The 23,413-nt window shown below is 48.6% G+C and overlaps 1 protein-coding gene across 2 annotated transcripts in view; it reads right to left on the reverse strand.

The window, feature by feature from the left end:
- Rai1 (retinoic acid induced 1) overlaps positions 1–23,413 on the reverse strand; it is a 109,119-nt gene that overhangs the window by 44,755 nt on the left and 40,951 nt on the right. The window contains exon 1 of one of the 2 annotated variants that reach the window (XM_029558092.1): positions 4,939–5,035. The exons of the other annotated variant lie outside the window; for it this stretch is intronic. The gene's annotated coding sequence lies outside the window, so the exon portion shown is untranslated. Of the gene's footprint in view, positions 1–4,938; positions 5,036–23,413 lie in introns of those variants that run through there. 2 annotated transcript variants of the gene reach the window in all.

Here is a 23,413-nt window from a genome sequence, read left to right on the forward strand (position 1 = left end):
AATGTGTTCAGGGCCACAAACATGTTATTTTATTTCCAAAACTGTGGACTTAATGAGCACCAGGACTGGAAAGATGACTCAGCAGTTAAGAGCACTGGCTGCTCTTGCAGAGGTCCTGGGTTTGGTTCCTAGCACCCACACAGAGGTTTACAACCAGCTGTAACACAGTTCCAGGGGATCTGATGCCCTCTTTAGCCTCCCCAGGCAATTGCATGCATGGGTACAATTACTTACATGCAGGTCAAACATTCATGAACATAAAATTTTTTTAATTCCAAAAAAAAGTCTGAGATGGGGTGGGGGTTGAGTAGAGAGATGGCTCAGTGGTTAAGAGAACATACCGCTCTTGCAGAGGACCAGAGTTCAGTTCCCAGCATCTACCAGGTAGCTTATAAATGCTTAACTCCAGCTCCAGGGAATCTGATGCCTCTGGCCTCCACAGAGTCTGCACTGAAATGGATACATGCACACACGCACACACACACACAAGCACAGAGCCTTGCTGCCAGTAGCCTACCCATAACAGCTAACCCCACCCTCAACACTGTGATTATATGCCTGCACTCAGCACCCCGTAGACCTTCCATAGCAAGAAGGGCTTCAGCCTCTGCCTTCCCCAGAATATTGCTGTAAGACATTGGGTTTCCACTTTTCTGTGAAATGGGGTCTCATTTTGTCCAGGGCACAGTGCCTGTGTTTTGGGCAGATCCCCCAGGGAATGAGACATTAACAGAAGAAAGAACATGCCCTTGATGGCTTGCACTGGGTGGGGTCAAGAGGAATACAGCCAATAAACAACAACCAAAGAAGCCTAAATCTATAAATTGTACAGTTCTCATTATAGCCATAGGGACTGTGTTTGCCAAGGATAATGGGGAATGTGAAAGGGGAAACTTGTAAGCCTTAAACAAAGTGATCTGGTAGGCTTCATCAAGAGGGGCCACTTGAGGGAAGACCAAGGGGGAGAAGGCAGTAGCTAGCTCTCAATGGAAAGAACACTGCAGCAGGAATAAAGGGCCTGAGGCAGCAGTGCTCAGGAGAGCAAGTAGGTCACTTCATAGCTGAATCCTCAAGGGGAGTGGAATCTTGGTAACATAACAAAGAGAGGTTCCCAACAGGTCCACAGCCCAGTCTGTCACTCCTTTCTTTTGGCTATCCCTTCTAGGGCCTCTTTTCCACAGGCAAAGAGAAAACACTAATTTGAGCTGAGATTAACAAGAAAAAACAGTCCTTTTCCAGTATGCAACAGGAGCTCAGGTTTGGATCCCTGGTCTGGCAGTGACCCAGCTCTAGAGATTGAGATGAGACCAACTAAGAGAAGGGCAGCTCCACCTGCTGCTCTCACTACCTGGCATACCCTTTTTATCTGCTTTTTAATCTGACAAAGACTTACCTTGGCTCTCAAAAGCAAATCAAATGTCCCTTGGGAAGCTTGGCCTACATGGCTTGGCATGGTGCCATTCCCTGAGCTGCTCTCCCACTCTCATGCATGGGGCTGAGGGAGGGGTGGCTGCCAAGGGGCAAAAAAGCCAACAGCCTCAGAGGCCAGGAAGACAAGGACTGCAAGTGGACAGTTGATGGCCAGTGGAAATGTGTGCCCATTTTCTGAACAGAAAAGAACAGGCTCTTTAAATATGGACAGCTGAAATGATGGAGAGCACTCAGCTGTGACCTAACCCTCAGCCCTTTAAGGTACACTCCTCACCCCTATGCTGGTCAGTAAAACACCATGTAGACCTGCTGGAGAGAGAGACTGTAGTCAGCTGCTGTAGCTCCTTTTCTCAGGATACTGGTTGACCCTTCAAATGCCCAGGATGTCTAGTTGTAGATGGAACAGGGTCTTAGCCTCTGGATGCATCTTCAGATCCCAGTGGTGTTTCCAGGAGCTGCAATATTCCTGCCTCCTCGTTTATAAATGTGGCTGATAACACTACTTCACAGGTTGTTTTGAGAATAAAATGGTCAGTATGATAAAATTGCTCAGAACAGGGCATGGTAGTAAAGATTTAGCTGTGGTAAGTAGAAAGATTGAGAGCTTCCAAGTCACCAAAATCTGTTCTCACTTTAGAACCACAGGTGGACTACACTTCCCAGCTACCTTGGCAGTCAAAACGACAGCTCCAGCCAATAGAATGTGAATGGAGCAAGGTTTCCTTCAGTACCAGCTCCCTACACCATACCAAAAGGTGTTCCAGATGCACCAGGCACCTTTCTGTGTGAAGAATTAGTATCTAGAATTGTCAGAGTCGGCATGCTACTGCAGCTAGCCTCACTCTCTGCAATAACAGTAGCACACCCACTCTCCTTTCCTTCACTGTCACTAAATATACAGTGAAGCCTTGTGCCCGGAATATAGAAACTTTAGTGATGGAAGCTGGGATGTCACCCAGCTGGTCAGTGAGGTTTCCTTGGGGTGTGAATAAAGGAGACAACGAGGAAGGGCTACTTCTGGCATTTTGCATGTATCAGACATCTCTCTACTCTGCCAGCAACTCTATAAGGAAGGGTGCTCATTGCTGCTACTTCACACACAAGGAAAATGAGCAAAGGAGATAAGTAACCTGACTAAGCTGGTAAGCAGTAGAATCTGGATCAGAACCTAGGCAGCCACAGTCCAAAGCACAAGCATATCCACCAGGCTGGTTAGAACATTTCGGCAACAGCTATAGCCCCTGCATTCTCATTTTTACCAGGTGCTCAGCAGGAAAGAAGGATTGAAAGAAGGACGAGAGGAAGGGAGGGAAAGAGAGAGGAAGAAAGGGAGGGAGGGAGGGAGGGAGGGAGGAAGGAAGAAGGGGAAGGGAAGGGGGGAGGGAAGGAGGGAGTCATTGGTCACACTGCCACTGAACTCCTAAGTTGCTGGGCACTTTCTTGGGGTCCACTCCCACCACTGGGGCAAAGTCCCCTAGCAACAGAGACTCTGGACAGAAGCCAGTTTTCACCTGCCCTTCATTCATCTACCTCCACCTGGCCAGAAGAGCAACATGCACAGACTTAATTTTGGCCACTGTTCTGTAGGTGAGGGTTAGAGGTGACCTTGTCAAGGGAAGGAATCTTCACTGAGATCTCTTTTCTCTCCCACATGCAGAGCCTCTGGCAGTAAGAATAACAGCCCCAGAGCTGGGGTGTGACACAAGGTTAAAGAGCTTGCCTGGTAGGATCAACCCAGCACCACACGCAAGCACGCACGCACGCTGCTGACACCCTGATCTTGTGGAGCTTTATAATGTGATGAGAAAATGAGAAACTTAGTGAACAAAGGTCAAGATGACTTCCTGAGGTTTCCTGAGATGAGCAGAGAGATGAAAAATGTGAGGTCTGTGCTAAGGTCGACAGAAGTGTTGATCCTGATGTGAGACATAGTAGAGTGGTCTACTTCCTGGAACCAAGATAGGGAAAGATGGAGGCTGGAGAGATGGCAGTGGTTAAGAGCACTGGCTGCTCTTGCAGAGGGCCCTGGTTCGATTCCTAGCACCTACATGGCTGCTAACAACCATTCTAACTGCAGTTCCAGAGGATCTGATGCCCTCTTCTGACCTCCAGAGGCATTGCATGACACAGGTGTACTTTTGTATATGCAGGCAATACACATAAAATAAAAATAAATAAAATCCTGAAAAAAAAAAGAAAGGGAAAGATGAGGTTCAAGTAGTCTGTCTCCATCACCTGCCATTTCTAATCCTGTTTTTCTCATCTTTAAAATGGGTGATGCTAAAATTTACCCCCTCAGGGCATCACTGGCTGTCAGAGAACATGATATACAAGAAGCAAAGCACTGCCCTGCTTGCTCCTTCTTGAGGTGGCTGTGCCTTTCTCTGCCTGATGCCTGCGTTGCTGCTAGGTGGTGCAGGGAGGAGGTGAGCCGGGTGTCTATGGGGCTCAAGAGGCAGGAGCAGGCAGAGAGCTATGCTATTAGGGCTCTTGCAATGCAGGCTAAGAAGCAAGGCTGTCTCCAGCCGGGAGAGCTATTAGGCAGCAAGGAGAGGAAGCACGGGTTCTCTAGGGAGGCTGGCAGCACTGTCCCCGGAGGCAGCTTGGGCAGCTGGTGCAAAGAGCAGGAACTCTACTGACAGACAGACACTGGTCTCCATTTAGCCTCTTTCTGGACAGGCTACCTTAAAGCTCAATGAGGCAGGATTGGAGGAGAGGTCTGATAGGCACTGGGAGCTGTTGTGTCATGCACTTCCAACCTGGTTGCCATTTCCTGAGCAAGAACAGAACAGTGAGTGGCCTGGAGATGTGCTTGTCACCAGGTACCTAAGAGCATAGGCAGGCAGAGGCCCCCAGGCTGTGGGACCACATGGCTCCCTTAGTTCACTCTTGCTGTGGCTCCAAAGGACGCACACCAGCCTCTACATCAGCACTAAAGAATGCCACACCACCACTGCTCTCATGGCCACATTTTTGTATATGCTGTTCCTTCTTCCAGGTATGGCAGTCTTCCCTCCAACCCCGGAGTTTTTATCTAACCATTGCTGAGTGAGGTGCTCAGGCCAACCCCCTCTGATCCTTGGCTTACTGGAAACATACAGGAGAGATTTCGTGCTTTACATGGTTGCTCGTGTAAACGGAACATAACAATGGACACAGAAAGCACCTAGCACATGGCACCAAGTAGGCATTTAAAATATAGACCCATATGGAGTGTGGCTCAGTGGTAGATCTTGCCTAGCACACCCAGAGATCTGAGTTCCACAAAAAAAGAAAAACCTAAAAGCAGATGAAACACTCCCCCAAAATTTCACCCAACCTTCTTGGAGCAGAACATTTTTCCAGGAAGTCTTCTATAAACCCTTTATCTTTAAACTAAGTGTCTCTTCCTGGGCATTTCTTGGTGTGGCACCACATAGGACAATGACTTATCTGAGTATCTGCCACTAGTCCCAGTCATCTGCAAAGACCTGGAGGGAAGGGACACTCCAGGCAGATGCCAATTACCTGGTCTGTTAGGTGAGTGAATAAAGGAAGGGTGGATGATAGGGGATAACCTCAGCTTCATTTATCTTGACGACTGAAAGCACAAGCCTGTCTTGTCCTAGGGAGACAAGAAGATAAGCATATCAATGACATTGCAGCCCCAGAATTCTCAGCTTCCAGCACAGGACCCACTGGCCAGGACACCCCTCTGCCATCTGCCTTCACTTTCTGCCTAAGGTGGGCCTGGCCTCAGTTAAGTCAATCCCCTAGGCTGCTACTAACAGCAGCCTTCAGGACTAGAGACCAGTTCCTCTATCTCCCAACAAGCTACTAGCTAGTATCTTAGCCAAGTGACACACCACCACTGCTCTGAGCTTGGTGAAGTGAGAGGGTCCATCAGCTATTACCCTAGCTTCTAGAGACCCTCAGGGGTATGGTGTGTTCACCCCAAATAAAGCTCCTTTCTGGGCTAGTGGCCCTGATGGCTCCCCCATCACCACCACCAAAGCTCAGAGAGGCAGTTACAGCTATCTTTGATTAATAAGAAATGGGTTGATGAATTAATCATTATGTAATAAATGCAGTTTTTGGTAGTCATATCTTTCAAAACTAGATCTGTGTACATGCATGTATGCACGTGTGAAATCATGGGGTCTTTGCCAAATGGAACTGGAGGGCAGACTGCAGCTTTACCCCAGTAAGCCCCCTTCCTTGGGTGAGGCAGGGACAGGGTCTGCATAAGGATCTGTGGAGAAGCAAGGACAGCCATGGCTCATCTTACTCCAGGTTTGTTGACCTCTGAATCCACCTCTCTGAAAGAGCTGAACAGATGTTTTCTCAGGAGAATAATGCAGGTTCTCAGATGGTCTGCTATGGATCATGTACTCCCCCCTCCCTCCCTTTGTGACAAGGTCTTTCTGAGGCAGGTAGGAGTACAGTGGTACCCTTAGGAGCTTGGCCAGTTTCATGGTCACTGCATCTGGGCTTTAAACAAGATTAGGCAGGCAGGGTTCTCAAGTGTTGGCACAAAAGCCTTGTGAGAAGTGGATCAGAGTAGCAAAGGACCTTTCTCACCCACAAGCCACCTCTTGGGTCTCTATGTCCTGTGTCATGCCTTCTCTAGTAGTCAGGCCCTGTCCACCACCCATGACAATCTTGCAAAGCAGACCCTCCCTTGCAGCAGTGGTCACGTCTTAGGGCTATGGATCATAGCTGTGTTTCTCTGTCCTGCAAAGCCTCCCTACCCTAAGGGCTTGTGCTCTGGCAAGCTCTGTGGAAAGACAGAAGGAGTTCAAAGGCACATCCTACTAGTCCATCAGGAGATGCAACCCTGCTAGTCTTCTCTCCCCACTGGGGTTTACCAGTTCATCCACTGCAGGATGGACTCAGGGCAGACAAGGTCCCACCTGGACACTCCTAGCCCTACTCTGCTCCTGCTGGTTCCTGCTCCTAACTAGCACCAGGTGCACCTAATTGGCTTTTGAAAATTCAGATTCAGGTTATCCAGGAACTGCGAATCAGAGGGGCCCCAGGACAGGAGCATGCACTAGGCACATTTCTGCTGGTTGAACCCTAGGGGCCTTCATGTCTGGGGGAGGTGCTGCTTCCTCCTAGATGAACAGGCAAGCCCCGAGGAAAATACTTGCCTGTGAGATCTGCAGCCCCGTGTTCCATGGCACTGGTTGTTTTTTTTTTTTTTTTTTTTTCTGGGCTTTTTTAGACAGGGTCTCCCTGTAGCCTCAGCTGTCCTGCAACTCACTATGTAGACCAGCCTGGCCTGGAACTCACAGAGATCCGCCTGCCTCTGCCTCCCGAGTGCTGGGATTAAAGGCGTGCGGCCACCACACCCGGCCGGCACTGGTATTTTTTATTGGCACAAAGTAGTTTGGTAGAACCTGGGTATCAGAAGTAGGCAGCTGCTGCAGTTCAAAGGCTTCTTTACCCTTCTAGAACCATACTGTCTTGGAGGGACACTTAGGCATGAAGCTGCACATGAACCTCTGAACTTGAATGCTTGTTTTTCTCTTTTCTTTTTAAAGCTGAAAGCACTGTGTATGAGCCCTGGAGATACCTCAGCAGATAAAGGCACTTGCCACCAAGCCTGATTAAGTTTTGAGTTCAATCCCTGGAACCCACATGGTAGAAGGAGAGAATGGTGTCCAACAAGCTGTCCTTTGATCTCCACACAAGTTGTGGCATGCATGTATCCTCACCCCACACCTAACCCTCCCCACAAAAATCAATAAATAAAATTATCATTTTTTCTGTCTTACTGAGACAGGACCTCCCTGTAGCCCCAGCTGGTCTGGAACTTGCTATGTAGATCAGGCTGGTCTCGAACTCAGAGCCCCACCTGCCTCTGCCTCCCGAGTGCTGGGATTAAAGGCATGTGCCACCACTCCTGACTATAAAATTTTTTTTTAATGAAAACAATGCATATGATTTAAAAGGGGGAGGGTGACAAGATTTTTGGCAGATTCCAATGAATTCAGTTCCAGGACTTGGAGTGGAGGATTGGTTAAGTCCTTTTAGTTAGGAAATTTCGGACTCTGAAGAATTCATTTTTTTCATTTCTTCAATCATTTCAACTGAGATCCCATCTTCTGAACAACCTGCCAACTACCCAGACCTAAGCAGTACGAATAAATTAGTTTATTCCCTAAGTATTAAGTGTCTGTTGGGAGTCCCAGGGCCTCCAGTCCTTGAACCTAGAACAAAGGCCTGAGCTGGGTTGGGTGTGGGTAGAGCAGGGCAAAGCCATACAGCATACCTGGTATCTGCTCTGTGCACCAATGTCCCTGCCCTTTGGCCCTATTCAATTACCTGTGGCTGCAGGAGCCCACCCTGGAGCTAGTAGACAAGCAAGAAGGGAATTATGGTCCCTCCAAGAGACACTGACATGAAGCTGGTGACTGCCTTTTCAACAAATGTAATTCCCTTTTATTAGAAAATTAAAGGGTAGGACCAGCTTGCCAAAAGCCAAAAGAGCTGAAATGTGCTTGCCTAAGATATGTAGTGTCTGATAAATGGATTTGCGCATCTCTCTTCTTTCCTTTATCCTCTCGCCTAGGCCAGCCTCTTCTCCATTCATTCCCCATCCATAGGCACTGCAGCCATGGCCATGAGCTTGGCCTTGGCTTGCAGGCCCAACACCCTCGAAGGGGGAGGGGGGTGTTTTTGTTTCTTCAGCACTGAGAACTGGCTTTAAGCCTTTCAGAACAGCCTCAGGGATTCTCTGGCTTTCCTGAGATGCAAGGCGGCCTGTGGCCTCTGCTAAGCTGAGAGTGTCAGGAAGGAAGGGCAGGAACAATAAAGGATTGAGCTTGGGAGAAATACTCATCCATGTGGAGACTGGGTGATACAGGCAGTTCCAGACGCAGCTGGTGGAGGGAAGCAGCCAGGGCAGAGCCAAAGAGGACAAGCACAGGGCGTGTCCCTCACCACTGGAAAAAAAAAAAAAAAAAAAAGCAACTATTCAAAACCACCCAGGGAGTTTTCGCTTATTGAAAAGTCCTTGAGTCTTCTCTTTTTGCTGCAGGACTCATGAACAAGGGCCCATGTTATTAATGAGGTGATGGAGGGGCCCAGAGGGCGGGTCTTCCTCCTCAGGAAGGTGGCTGAGCCAGCCCTGAGAGTCATTAGGAGCTGGTAACTAAGGTAACTTCAGAACTGAATTTTCTCCCCACTAATCTTTTTCTTTCCTTTTCTTCTTTTCCACCTTTAGTCAGATGTTACAGGCCTGGTTTAGAAAGAAGCTGGAGTGCAGGCTGTGTGTGCAGCTGGGTATATGTACATGCATGCATGTATGTGCGCATGAGTGTGTATGGGTATGTGTTGAATACTAAAATGGTGTCCACCTCCTGATGCTCTGATGGGAAGGGTGGAGGGCCAGCATCACAGTGCAGGTTCCTCTACCCCAGCTTTCACTTCATTTCATGGCTGCTGGCAGCCTCCCCTCACAGTTCAAGGGCAAATCCATTTCCCTCGCTGCTGCCTCCTTGAGTAACAAAAGACAGGCTTGGGTTTCTTTCACCTCTTCTCACTGAAGCCTCGGGTTTGGCATATCTAGCAGAGGCTGCTTTGTTCTAGAGAAAAATCAAGACAGGGTCTGTCCCGGGGGCTGCTGTCAGAGTAGGCAACAGGATAGAGGTCAGAAATAAGACACAAAATAGCTTTGTCTTCCAGGCTTCCTTCCTTGGAGCTGAGTTCCAGCAGGCACAATCTTATAGGACTCTGCTCTGAGACCTAGTTCAAATCCCAGATGGCCCTGTGGCCTGGGGCAAATTCTTATACTCTCACAGCCTAGTTTTCTGGCCTCAGAGGCACTTACTGAAAGTGCTTATACCTACACAGAGCCTTGATACAACATCACTTCTCTCCCACCCCAGCAGCTCCAGGCTGATGAGATGAGGCAGTATTCTGCCAGTGTAGGTGGGGGGAGCCACAGAAGGGATAGTGACCCCCAACTCTCTGAAGGTGGCTAGGTCAGGCAGGGTACAGGGCCTCAAAGTGGTATTTCTGAGAAAGCAGCACACTGCTGGCCCTGAAACTCCAGAGTTTCCTGGGTGACAGGAAGAACAAGAAGAGTTCTTTACAGAGGGGACCTGGACCATTGGGAACAGTATGGTAGGCAGAGACTTTGTTCAATGTGACCTACTCACACAGCTCCCTCCCGTGGTAGGAGCCTTCCACAAGGCTCTCCCAGGTAGACACCAAGCTGAGAGCACCAGTCTTTAAGCCTGGTTTGTCTCCTCTGGCATGGGCTGGACCTGGCCTGTGATCCTCTTCAGAGGGGGACCACAGCATCTAGAGGTGTTGTCGTCGCACTACAGTAGGGAGCAGAGCTGCCTGCCCTAGTGAGCCATGTCAGCACAGCTAGTGGTTCTATGCATGTGGAGGGTCCCACAGTCCCAGCCCTGTCTGTACCCAAGGTGAAGCGGTCAGCCCTAGCAGCTCCCTGGTGGTGAGGCTGGTACCTCAGACCCCAGCCTCTGGTCATCCCCAACAATTCAGCCTCCAGCTTGGTCAGTACAGGGAAAACGAAGCCCACTGTTTTAAGGTTGGTAGCTTGGAACCTCAATAGCTTTAAGGAGTGGAGGCAGAATTCAACTGAGGGAGGGATGGGTGTTGGAATGTGCAATGGGATGACGTCTCTAGGGCTGTGACAGAGCAAACAGTCCAGCCTGGTGAGCAGGAGGTCCACTAGCCCAGCAAGCAGCTAGCAGCCTGGGTTCTCTTGCCTCAGGTGCCCCTCCCTTGGCTGTCAGTTTCCTCCCTTATTTTTACCCTCCTCTTCTTTACCCTGCCTGTCAGGGCTATGAAGCAAAGGACTGCAAATGGGATAGCCATTTTCATTTGCACCTGCCTTCACTTCCCTAGCTCCTGGGGGCTGACATGTCCTGTCCTGTCCAGTCATCTCTTTCCCCCTCCCCTTTGGAGGGCAGCCATACATCCCAAGAATCAGCTGTGAACAAAGCCAGGGACAGGCAGCTAGCAATGAATGAGGACCTTGCTGAGGTGATTAGTGTTTCAGGGAGTACTAGCTTAGTGTGTGATGGCCCTGGTGTATGTTAGCCAGTGGGCACACAACAAGTAGCCCCTCTTGATTCACTCCCACTTTTCACTCTAACTGCTTTAGTTTCATCACAAAATCTTCCTTCCCCTGTGGTAGAGCAGACATAAACAGGGTGCTTGTGTCTAGACACTGCCTAGGTGCCAGGAAAACGTACTCTCAGAAATAATACTAAGGATTACAGCTACCCCTCCCCAATTCCCATTATGCGCAGGGTGCCAGGCATGTGCTAACAATACTAGTAGCTCTGAGCTCTTTGCAGGTTGTTTTAAACCTGACAGTCCCTGCCAAACTGACCCAGGGGCTGACACAGGCTCTCTGGACTTCTGTAGGCTCTGGAAGCCAGTGTGAGAAAGGTGGCAGGCCCTTTTCCCGTTTTTGTTTGTTTCTTGTTTTTGTTTTTGTTTGGTTTTTTGAGACAGAGTCTCAATATGTAGCCCTAGCTGGGCTAGAACTCAACTAGCTATGTAGACGAGGCTGGCTGGGATTAAAGGTGTGGTTGGTGATCACCATGTCTGGCTGGCAGGTCTTGCTTTAGGAGAAGTGTGTCCCTGTCTTCCACTGGTCCTCAGAGTTCTCTATTCCTCCTTCCTTAGCAGACAGGCCAGGCCCAGGGGCAGCAGGGACTACCCAAGATAGAGATGAGAAGGAGGAGAGCACCCACCTAACATCCAGTCCCAAGTTCCACCTGGCCCAGCCTGACCACAAAAGCCAGGAAAACGGGCTCCTCGCAGTCACCATCCCCCAGCCAGCCCACCCCACCCCACCCCAACTCCACCCCACCTGCAATGTCTCACCTAGCCCTGAACCAGGAACTGGGCCTGTTGCCATCAGCTATCACCAAGGGTGCTGCCTGAGTCACAGCCCACCCCTTCCCCAGGGCCCTGCAGATGAGGAGGCAGGGGCTTTCCTGGGACCTCACTTCCTCAGGCTACCTAGATCAGACTCCCTTCACAATCTGCCCCCATTTTATGTCTGCTTGGGGCCATACTTTCTCTGAAAAACCCATAACCTACCAGGAACAAGAAATCTAATCTTTCCATGGCATGGCAGTCTGCCATAACTGTCCCAAGCTCAACTTCCTGGACCTTCTCCGTGGAGTTACAGCCTGGTACCTTATGCCCACACCAACATGTGAGTATAGGAAGCCACCCCCATCCCAGCTGAGACAGAAGAGGGGAACCCCAGGCTAGTGTAGGGTCTCTGCCTCCTCACACTTCTGAGGCAGGCTCACTGACAGTGAAATTTCAGTTAAGGCAGAGAAATAATTACTGCAGGGCTCCAGGATAGCTCAAAAAGGGATAGGCTTTGGTATCTGGCATAGGGAGAGGTAGCAAAGCATGCCATAGCCAGAGCAGGAACCTGGGCCTTTTCCTATAGTCACCTTGCAGCTCTCATCCATCCTCTAGCTTCAAAGATGCTTAAGTCATAGGAGGCAGGGAATAAAGAAAAGCTGGAGGTTCCAGGTACAGGGGGGCTGGGAAGCAAGCCTCAGTTGGCTCTAATTAAATTAAATTAAATTAAATCTAGCTACTCTGTCACTGCCCATCCCATGGTGAGACTGGAGGCCAGGCCACTGGGGCATAATAGGATGGGGTGCACACCCCAAAATCAGGACTGGGAGAGCTTGGGTAGGCAAGCCTGTGCAGGCCTAGAGGATGATAGAGCAGTACCAGACACTGCCAAGGTTCCAGAGATCAGTGGTGCCATTTATAGGAGGCAGAGCAGCTACCCCTCATTGGTATAAGGAAAGAGGGTCTCTGGGTCCTGTGAGACCCTTCCTCTCTTCTTCTTCTTTTTTTTTTTTTTTAATGTGAATGAGTGTTATGTCTATATGTAGGTAAGTGCACCTGTGCCATGCAATGCTCACAGAGGACAGAAGAGGCTGTCGGATCCCCTGGGACTGGAGTTACTGGCAGTTGTTAGCTGCCATGTGGTTCTGGGATTCGAACCCGGGTCTTCTGCAAGAACAGAAGTCAGTGTTCTTAACCGCTGAGCCATCTCTCCAGTGCCCCCTTCCTCTCTTAAGAGATCTTTGAACAACCAGTTTTGCTATGCTCCCTCATCTCAAGAAATGACTATCCTTGATCCAAAAAAAGTCCTCTCTCTCTGAGAATGACCCATTTTTTTCTTCAGGAATGGTTCCTTTTAATCCAGAGATGTCTTGGCTCCAGAATACTCCATCTCTAAAAATGTTTTATTCGTCTCCAGAAATATTCCCTTATTTTCAAATATAATCCATCTCCAGAAAAGCCAGTGTTGTGTTTTCCTCTCCATAAAGGCTCCATCCCAACTCCACAACGCTCCACTATCAGGATGTCACAACCATATCCAGCTGCTCATTTCAGTTCCAAAAATACCTCCTATCCAGAAGTGCCCCATTTTTGTTTCCAGAAATACTCCAGCATCATCTTCAAAACCACTCCAAATCCAGAGGCACTATAGTTTATCTCCAGAAAGTCTCCATTCCCATTCTCATGCTGTATCTCTGGTAATGCTTGGAAGTCTCATCTTTACTCAAAAGAAAAAAAAAAAAAAAAAAAAAAAAAAAAATCTCATTTCCACCTCCTCTCCTCAAAGTACCTTATAAAATCCCATGTTGGGCTCCCTGCATACTTAGGACACCACAACCCCTATTTTGTTTTCAGAAATTATGCTCCCCATGTCATCTCTGGAAACATCCCATCTCCTGTCTAGAAATGCCATGGCAAGAATGCCTACTTGGCTCACATGCTGAAAAAACTGAGACCCATTTCCTCTAAGATCTCCTGGAGAGACTGTATAGGCCCCCTCTTCCCTTGTCCCTCTGGTCCCTAAAGACTGCTTAGCCATCTGCTGGGGAGCAGGAGCAAGGATGAAGTCAAGAGTTGGGCTGGCAGAAGCCAATGTCCCTGGGATATAGATGTGAGTGGGAACTCCTGCATCTGACTAAGGCAGGAATATGAGAGGATCCAGAGCAGGAAGGAGTCAGGATGAGTTCATCCAGCTCCTCTACATGCCCTCACCATAAGTACCATGACCTGAAAAAACAGTTGGTAGTAATAACTACACCATACATGGTAGGACCAATGACCCCTTACAGTCTCAGCTCAAAGCAGCATGGAAATCTGTGTCCACTACTTATCACACATCAAAGATAACACTCATATTCATTATAAACCTTACCCAGCCTCCCTAGGGATCTTACAGGCCACATCCTGTGGACATCAAGGAAATCAGTGCCTAACCAATCTGAACTGACAAGATTGACAACCTTGCAAATAAATGCTCAGTGCCAGCTGTTGAGAAGTTCAACCACAACACTTTGGGCTTAAGGGGACTAGGAAAGTGAGGACAGTACATTTAGCATTTGCACACTCAGTAAATGCTTGCTCCCTCCTAGGCTGCCCAGGAAACTTGAGTAGAAGCAAGTCTGGTTATGTCACCTGTGTCTTCAGTCAGGCACTCCTCTCTTGACACGCAAAGGCCATGTCATGTAGAACGTTCTTGGAGAAGGGGATCTGGAGGTAGCTGAGTAGAGGGTGAGCCAGTACTAACACATACAGATCCACTCAATACTAATGTGTCCACAAATGTGCTGGCACATAGATGTGGCCCTGAGAGTTTCCCAGAAGTTCAATGGAGACACAGGCAGGCATGTACTCCCTCTACTCTAGAACTGCACAGAAGAGGATTGAGCCCTGGCCTGCCTCAGGTCCAGCCTGTTAACAACTGCCAATACCTTGCCTTTGTAGGAGAACTCCCAGGCCCCCTAGGTAGAAAAAGGGAAGAGGCCCTACATACCTCCTGATCTCCACTTCTAACAGCACTGTCTAGCTCTGGTCTACTCTCACGGGAGGACAATTATCATTTATTAAGCCTCCCAATTTAGAAGCAGCCTCAATTAACTGGACCCTCCAGAGTCCCTTTTGATGAATGTGAATACAGCTTGAACATGCCCTTCACTGTGCCCTCAGCACAGGCCTTGTGACCCTCCAACTGGCCAGCTTTTGCCCAGAAACAGAGCTTGGACATCTGTCCCCCACTAGCCTTCTCCATCCCTCCCAGTCTGTCCAGGAGACTCACTTAATCTCTGCCTGACCTTCCTTTTCCAGAAGGGGCATCATCACCCAAAAACAAGATTGAAGAAAAGAAAATCAAAGTTGAACATCAATGTGAATGAACACACGGTCCTGTGCACAGTTCAAGATGGCAGTAAGCTGGGGCCACACCTTGCTGCTGGTAGCAGAGCTGTGCAGGCTTCATGGTTTGGGAGAGCAGACAGGCCTGCTGCATCGATATTCTCTGTCCTTCAGAGCCCAACCCACGCTAGCTCTCCTGGGACCCTTTTATCGCACAATGTCGTTTCAGCAAAAGGTTATGTAGAAGAATGTGAAAGTCTCTCTCGCATATTAACTAAAAGAACGTTCTTAAAAATGCACAAGAAGAAAGCATACCTAAGAGCCAATTTCACAGGGTCTGAGATCAGACGAAGCACTGGACTGAGAGCCGGGGAAAGGATTCCCTGTCAGAGTCCTGTTCTATTGGGATCCAGGTATATCACTTCCTTTCACTAAGTTCCAGATTTCTGGTCTGCTAAAAGTGGAAGCAAAAGTCCCCATGCCTGGTGCTGACACTGTGAGGGTCATCTGAATGATTGTAATCCATGTTCTTGAACAAGCAGAGTAAGACTGGCATTAGTATTCAGGCCCTGCCAACCAAGTAAACAGACGAGGAGAACATGCATTATTCCCCAAGCACTTGGTGCCCAATTCCATCTCCTGCTTCCTCATTTCTCCCCTGGCATTCCCCATCACCCCCAGCCCCATGCACCCTTTCTTTTTCTAGGGGTGGGGAGTTGAGAATTCTTGGATAAACCTTCAAAACCCTTTTACCATTATTTAGTTGTGATGTTAAACTGATGAACTTAAAGATGTAATTTACTTGAGATGAGAGAAAGCAGGATGTCAGGATGAAGACCCTGGTTTACACAGAGCACTGGGTAGTTTGGGTCTTGTAGGAAAATGACAGCCTATGGGTGATGTGGACTGACAACTGTCAAACTGTTTTTTTAAAAAATAAAGGCAAGGTCTCACTATGTACATCTGTCTGGCCTAGAACCTACAGAATTCCATCTGTCTCTGCCTTCCAAGTGCTGGAATAAAGATGTGTGCCACCACACCTGGCAACCTGCTGACTTTTTAATTAAGTATTTTGTGTGTGTGTGTGTGTGTGTGTGTGTGTGTGTGTGTGTGTGTGTGTGTGTGTGTGTGTGTGTGTGTGTGAAACCTGGTGTTATTTTTATTTTTATTATATGAGTATGAGTATATTGCCTGCATGTCTGTAAATGCACCTGTGTCATACAATGGCAACAGAGGTCAGAAGAGGGGTTCAGATCCTCTGGAACTGGAGTTAGCTGCCATGTGGGTGCTGGGAATCGAACTCAGGTCCCTCTGCAAGAGTAGCCAGTGGTCTTATCCACTGAGTCATCTCCCTTACTGTTATTTTTAAAACCCTGTACTAGGCAAACAGTGCTCATCTGAGGACGTCCCTTTTCAAGCCATGGCTACTCCAGTCTCAGCTCAGAGAAGACAGGTCTGATCAGAGGGGAGGCAGTGTGTGGGCAGGGCTGTGCAGACACAAAGCACGCTTTCCTTGGCAGGGACCATACCCACTAGACTTCTTTGTGTTCTCAGGTCAAATGGGGTATGACAGAGTCCACCTCCAGCAGGTCATGAGAACAGTGTAAAAGCCTCTGGCACAAGAATGGGCTAAGCAAGTCTCTTTGGGATCGATGAAGAGGGGTAAGAGACTCAAAGGTTCATTATCTTCACTGTGGGATTTGCTTGCCCGCCTCAGCTAATCATAAATGTTACAATGAACAGTAGAAGAATAGGAATGCTTTGTAAATCAGATGCCCAGAGAAGCACATTACTAGCCTTTTATCACACAGCAGAGAATACCTGAATGGCAGCTCAGCATTAAGGCCCTGGGGTATAGTCACCAGTGTCCCACGATCCCCTAAACAAAAGACCCCAAACATGAAGAGTATCATTAGATGTCCTAGGAAGCTCTACCCTGCCCAAACCCACTGCTACTTCAGGCCTACTGCTTGCCTGGGCCCAGTCATTGTGTCCAGACCCTCTCTCCCCAGTGAGTTTGGCAGACCGCTCCCCTCCCCAATACCCAAGAGGGAGCCCACTCTAGCCTGGCCCTGGGCTCATGCCACAGGACCTCCAGATAGAGATACATGATTCTTCACATTTGTAAAATGGGTAGAGGAAACTTCTACCAGCAGGGAGGGGCTGAAGAAGGGAACTAAGAGGGGCTAGACCTGGCACCCAGTAGGCCCTCACTCAGGCTCTGGGTGATATACCTCCTCTCTATGCTGAGCTTTCTTTCAGAATAGTAATCTGATGGGCTTTAATTATGGCCTCTAGGACTGCCACTTCCTTTCCCTCCAAGACCTCAGGGCTCCTTGTTACAGGGTAAGACAGCCCATGGGTTCAGGCAGGTGATTAGGGAGCAGGTTAGGCCCTGCATCCCTTGGGCGCTCCCAAGCCTGTAGTCCTATAGGGAGAAGTCCAAGGATATTGAAGAGGAGAGGCTCCTGGGCTGTTCACACCCTAAGCAAGAGTCAGGAGTGCTGCAAGAAGAAAGGGGGCTCAAAGGAGACAGGTTATGTGGACTCGCCCATCTCACTGGGCTCCACTCCTCAGTATGTTTGTACCACTGAGCCAGCCATGATCCTAGGCCTTGGCCTTTCCTATTGCTCCAAAGTCCTCGTGAGCCTCAGATTCTGCCTGCACCTGCCCTTCTAGAGCTGTACATATTTACACACTCATCTCACACTCTGGGCCTCAAACACAACGTCCAGAGGATTGAGCTGCCGATGCTCCATCTGTGGTAGAGAACACCTTGGGCTATGTCTCCTCCTCCAGGACACCTGCCAGGCTGTCCTGGGCCAGAGCTTCCTAACAGATTCATGAGCTGTCAGCAATGCAGCCCCAAAACCAAAAGAGCAGGGTCAGACTGATCCAGTTTAGTCTTGCACGGATGTTCCCTATACAGCCCCTGTGTTCCACATCTTTACCACTAAAATAGCCTCTTCCCACCTGGGCTCTGACTGAAGTCCTAGGCTGTAAACCAGTCCAGCATCAGCTCATGTGGCCAGGGCACCAATGACAGGATGGCCCCAGCATGCCCCAGAGAAAGCCCTACTCATCTTCTCTGACCCCAGTCTGATAGGACCTCACCAGCCCAGGGAGCTCCCTGGAGGAATGCCATCCCTACCTTACCTGTTCGGGGGCGACATAATGACCACTGGGTGACAGTGATTAAGCTGGAGTCAGCAAACTAGCAGTCTGGGGTCCATGTCTGTGTCTTAAGTGGGCTGCTAAATCAGGTGGTAGCATATGATTTGATCCAGATGTGTCATGGAAACATCTGCATCCTGAGTCTTGAGAAAGTAGGTGATGAGCACTCTGGATACATCTCCACAAGTGCCAGGTGGTCCCCATGGTGCCATCTGCACTGCTAGTCTGGTTTGGCATTACAAGCCTTTTCTGACCTGTCTGTAACAAGATAACATGTTGGCATTTCGAGCAGGGCTGTCAGTGTTGATGTGTCAGGGGCAAGTAGAAGCATTATGGGCTAAAAGAAGGCAGGAGTGGGTACTCAGCTGATAGCAGACTTTAAGAGTCACAGAAACTGGTCCTAAGATGCGTTACCTTGCAAAAATGACTGAGGCAGGTGAGGATGCTCTGCTGCTTGGGTACAAAGGCTTTTGTGGGATGAGTGGATACCTGTCTACTTCCCTCCAGGTTCTGCCCTTTCAAAGAGGCAGGAGTGGACTTCCCATCCTACTTACCTCTCTCATTCTTATGACATGGTTTCTAGCTTCACAACCTTTCCTTGGTCAAGCACCCCCTAAGAATGTGGGGTCAGAGCCAATAAATCTCACTGGGACCCAACCCAGGAGAAGCATCCGCTCCCTTTTCCCAAACATTCTACCTTTGATGAGGTAAACTTAGGTGGTTCCAGTGAACACATTAGCTCCCTCAGAGGCTCATACTGAGATGAGTTACCTAAACCCCAGGCTGATTCCTAGAAAGCCCTAAAGGATTAGAATTGTCTCTCTCCTCAGCAGTCAGCAAACCAAACCCTCCTGCCATGATAGCATGCAGGTGCCCTGGATGGACTAGACACACAGATGAGTTCTGTATTGGGGGCTGCCAAGTACTTGAATAAACCTGACCTGTTTTCCCTCACTCTTCTGATAGCTAGTTAGGAAAAAGACAATCCCTGTTGCACAAAGGAGAAAATGAGGCTCAGCTGCTTTTGGCCAATGACCTTGGATTCTTTTATCTTTTTTAAAAAAATTTTATCTATTATTTTTATTTTATGTGTATATGTGTATTGCCTGTATGTAGGTAAGTGCACCCGTGTCGTACAATGCCCACGGAAGACAGAAGAGGCTGTCAGATCCCCTGGAACTGGAGTTACAGACAGTAGTTAGTTGCCATGTGGGTGCTGGGATTCGAACCTGGGTTTTCTGCAAGAACAGTTAGTGTTCTTAACCACTGAGCCATCTCTCCAGCCCCAACCTTGGATTCTTTTGGTTATGAGTCTCTCCTTAGAGAAGCTGGGGGGCAGTCAATCTGTGCTTGAGAGTAGGTAGGTCTAGAGTGGTGGGCAGGGTCTCTAGATGCTGAGATGGGCAGGTTTACTGAGTGTCACTCACAACCCTGGCAATAATGGATGTTTGTGATTGCTACTCTCTACCAGCACAGTCTTTAGGTTAACAGGAGTGAGATAACCATGCAAAGCATAGCACTGCCAGGCCTGGACTTTCCCAGAAAGGTCTTGATATACGTACCTCAAGTGTGGCTACAATGGCTGCAGGCCCCAGAGATACCTGAGACTGGTCTGCTAGAGCAGCACTAGTCAATGCGAGACAAGAAGGGCTGATACAAACGACCTGAGTCAGATGCTGGCCGCCTAGACAGTGAGCCATCCACTCCCCCAACAAAGAGATGACATGGCTAGAATCTCAGAAAGAAAGGAACTTGGGGCTGGAGAGATGGCTCAGGAGTTAAGAGCACTGGCTGCTCTTTCAGAGGACCAGAATTTGAGTCCCAGCACCCACATGGCAGCTAACAACTGTCTTTAACTCCAGTTCCAGGGGATCCGATGCCCTCTTCTGACCTCTGCAGACATGGCATGACATGGGTGCACTTACACATATGCAGGCAGTACACTCAAACATAAAACAAAAAATAATAAATAAAAATATTTACAAAAAAAAGGAAGGAACTCGGGAGTGCCATGGAAGATGAGACAGCTCTCTCTGCCTTGAGACCTGGTCTCCTAGAGCTTCTGAAGAGGCAGGAACTCATGGTGGGAGTCTGTGGGCAGCTGAGAACTAACAAAGAGGACTGGGTCTTGAGGACCAGAGGACTAGGTATAGTCGGGAGTCCCCAGCTTCTGGCTTCATGACCTGAAGCATGTCACATCTCTGTAACACTAGAATGTAACACATATTCTGTAACACACATGCCAACATAGAGCTATATAAATAATTATGCAGCACCAAGCACAAGAGTGCAATTCCATGGGGCTCAGGTGGCTGCTATCCAGCTATGGGATCTCACAGACATCACCTGGGAAAGCCTAACATACAATGGAGTAGCTCCAATATGACTGGGTACTTGCCCCCAACACCTGCCACAGCCTTCTAAGCTTCTATCCCCAGAGCCTGTGATTGAACCCTGCCCATGAGACCCCCCTCTGCTCAGTGTCAGCTTCTTCCTGGCTGGGGTTGAGCAGGAATGGCTCAATCAGTATATAATTGTTTTTAATTAATGTGAGGATCATTTCACAGGCTGATCTCCTTGGAGACCATAAGGAAGATGGTCTTTTAAGAGTTTCTTTGTTTCCCCTCCCATGCCCCCACCTGTGCACCTCTCCCAGCAAAAGGTTATCCTCCACTTTCACCCACCATCTACAACCTTGAGAACTGCACAGAAGCCTGGCTCCTGGGTCCTCTCAGGGCCATTAGGAGAAAGTGTGTGTAACACACACATGGTTGCCCCCTAACACACAACTGGGATTTCACAGATACATACACACACCCACGTAGAGGGCACCCACAAGTATATGTGCCCAGCCAGCAGGTACACAGAGTTGTTAAGGAAGATGTGTGTTGGAGCCAGGCGTGATGGTCCATGCCTATAATCCTGATACTTAGGAGGGCTGAGGTAGGAGGGTCACAACAAGTTGGAAGCAAGCATGATCTATGTAGTATACGCCCATATCAAAAAATAAATGAGAACAAAGCAGCTGGATAGGATTAGAGGCACCCACACAGGTACACTCACAAAACAAAGACACAAACACATGACAAACAGATGATCACTCACCTGCACAGACATACCACAGAAAATGTCCACATGTCTATATTCAGTACCGTTCTCAACCTCCATAGCTGGAGTGCTGGCAGAGAAGATGGACGGCCCTGGCCCTGGATCGGGGATCAGGAACCTGCCTGTTACAAGTGTCTCTTAAGCTCCTTAAACTGGAGGTACTGCTCTGCCACCTGCTTCACAGGGGACTTGGAACAGAGAATCCACCAACCCAGTCCCTGTATGCCACCTACTTGGTTTGGGTTCTTCTGATCCCAAACATGTACTACACCCTACCTACAGAGCTACACCAGGGTGCTCAGCACCAACTGGCCTGACACCCCTACTGGGAGTAGTGTCCCCAGTCTCTCTTCTAGGTAGCTGATGAGGCCCACAGGGCTTTCTCTTTTCTTTATTTCTTTCATTCTTCCCCATTTTCCTTCCTCCATTCTCTTCCTTTCAAACTTCCCCTTTTTGGAATCTCTTTCTCAATTCACCATTTTCCCCTCTTTTACCCCAGGAAGTCCAGAGTCAACCTCAGGCCAGAGAAAGAGACTTCAAAAGGGGTCTTACTCTTCCCCACTACAGACATAGAACATCTGACAGGTGGTTATATCTGCTTGGCTCCTGGACTTAGAACCTGAGGCACAGAGGCAGGGGAATGACCTCAGGCCTTAATTCTGAAGCCCTACCCCTCTTGAAGCACCTGCTTTTCACCCACAGCTTTTTCTTTTGGAAAATGAAATGGCAAAAGGTAAGAACTGCTGTTTGGAAGGGTAACAGGGAGCCATGGCCAGCCAACTTCAGGCTGATGGCTTGGGTAGTAACCCTGGGCCCATGAGCACCATAGTATACATGGCACAGAAGGGTCTATTTGTTGCTGCTTCAGCTACAGACAGCAGAGGCAAGCTGAGGGTCTCAGTTCTTCCATTTGTGAAATGGTCAAGGTATGCCTAAGGGACCTCCAGGAATCCTTTCCAGATGCAAAAACCCAAATGCCAGATCAGTACCAGGTTCTAGTCTGACCTTGGGAGTCATTTCCCCTCTGGTCTCTGGTTTCTTCTGCTGTCAAAGGAGGGAGGTCAGATCAGTGACTCATCACTAAGGTTCTTTTCAGCCCTGGTAGAAATTTCTAGATGGTAGGGAAGGAAGAACAGTATCCTACTTATCCCAGGAAAGCTAGAGAAGCTTGTTTCTTCCACTGCAGGCCAGAGCCCTTGGTGATGGCAGCAGTGGCAGTGGCAGGAGCCATAGCATCAACAGTGTTTTGGGGAAATCATCTTAAACATCTGAAAAGGCTTTCTTATACAAATTATGCCCACTACATCACTCATCAGGAACACCTAGAATATGCAACAAAAGGGCAGTACTAAGTAAATTATAGCAAATCTACTTGACTGAGACATTAACACTGGTGTTTATCAAGAGCTGGTCACAAAACAGGAAAAGACTGGTGTTATTTACCAGCCAAAAATGCAAGATATACATTTGAATATGGGCAACTCGACAGTCTTTAAAACCACCAACCACCAAAGCCAAAGGGCCTTGGAAAAACCACATCAACACATGAGCACTGACTGCTGAAGCCCACTAAAATATCCAACTTTCAGGCTTTTTGCAAACCATGTTATATCTGTCAAAAATACTTTTTTAAAAAAATGACTAGATACCTTCAATTGAGAAACCCTCTTTCATTCACTGATTCACTCATTCATTCACTACTGATCATTCAATCATTCACTCTGCTGTTTGTCCAACCAAACACCAGACAATATTGTCTGCAGTATGCCTAAGGGAATAATTCCTGCCTATAGGAAACTCTTGTCATGTCCAGGGTAGGGTAGGCAGTTCATCGTTGTGCCTCACTCCCTCCACCATCTCCAAGGTGCTTGTGCCCTGGGGTTGAAGAGTGAGCATCAATGAAACTGGCAAGATGCAACCCTGCCTCCCAGTGCCTTCATCTGTCTAGGCTGTCCCCAATTGCCAGCTCTCGCAATCTACCGTGGGGGTCAGAAAGTCATTCTTAAGATCCAGGCTTTCTACTGTATAGGTTTTGAGTAGGTAAAAGTTTAAATAGTAGTCTGCCAGTTCTAGCTTCCTCAACTTGGGCAGAGGGTCAGAGAGGCCTCCTTTTCGTCCTCAACCCAACTCCAAGCTAACATCCCTTCTTGTCCCCATGGCTCAGGCTTGTAACCACATTTTCCTTGGGCTACAAGGCCAGAGTCTGGCTGCCTGACTCTCTCCAGGCTAATTTTGATCTCCACAAGGTCCCTGAACAAGGAACCACCACAGGTTCTGTCCAGCTAGTGGCAAAGACAGCTGCAGCTGTGAAGAGAAAGTGCAAGGTCTGGATCTGTCAGCCAGTACCATGCTGTTAGCATGTAGGGGCCAACAATATTTCTCTGATTTAGGGACTGACAGATTTCTCGGGTAACTTTCAGTTCCTGAACCCAGTCAGAGAACAATCTAAAGACAGTCCGGTCTCCCAACTCCCAAGGTGCCTGCTCCCTTAGAAGCCCTGTCCAGAGACAGAGAGAGAGAG

Source organism: Nannospalax galili, unplaced genomic scaffold (assembly GCF_000622305.1).
Source record: "Nannospalax galili isolate Female #2095 unplaced genomic scaffold, S.galili_v1.0 scaffold1448, whole genome shotgun sequence".
Taxonomy (NCBI): domain Eukaryota; kingdom Metazoa; phylum Chordata; class Mammalia; order Rodentia; family Spalacidae; genus Nannospalax; species Nannospalax galili.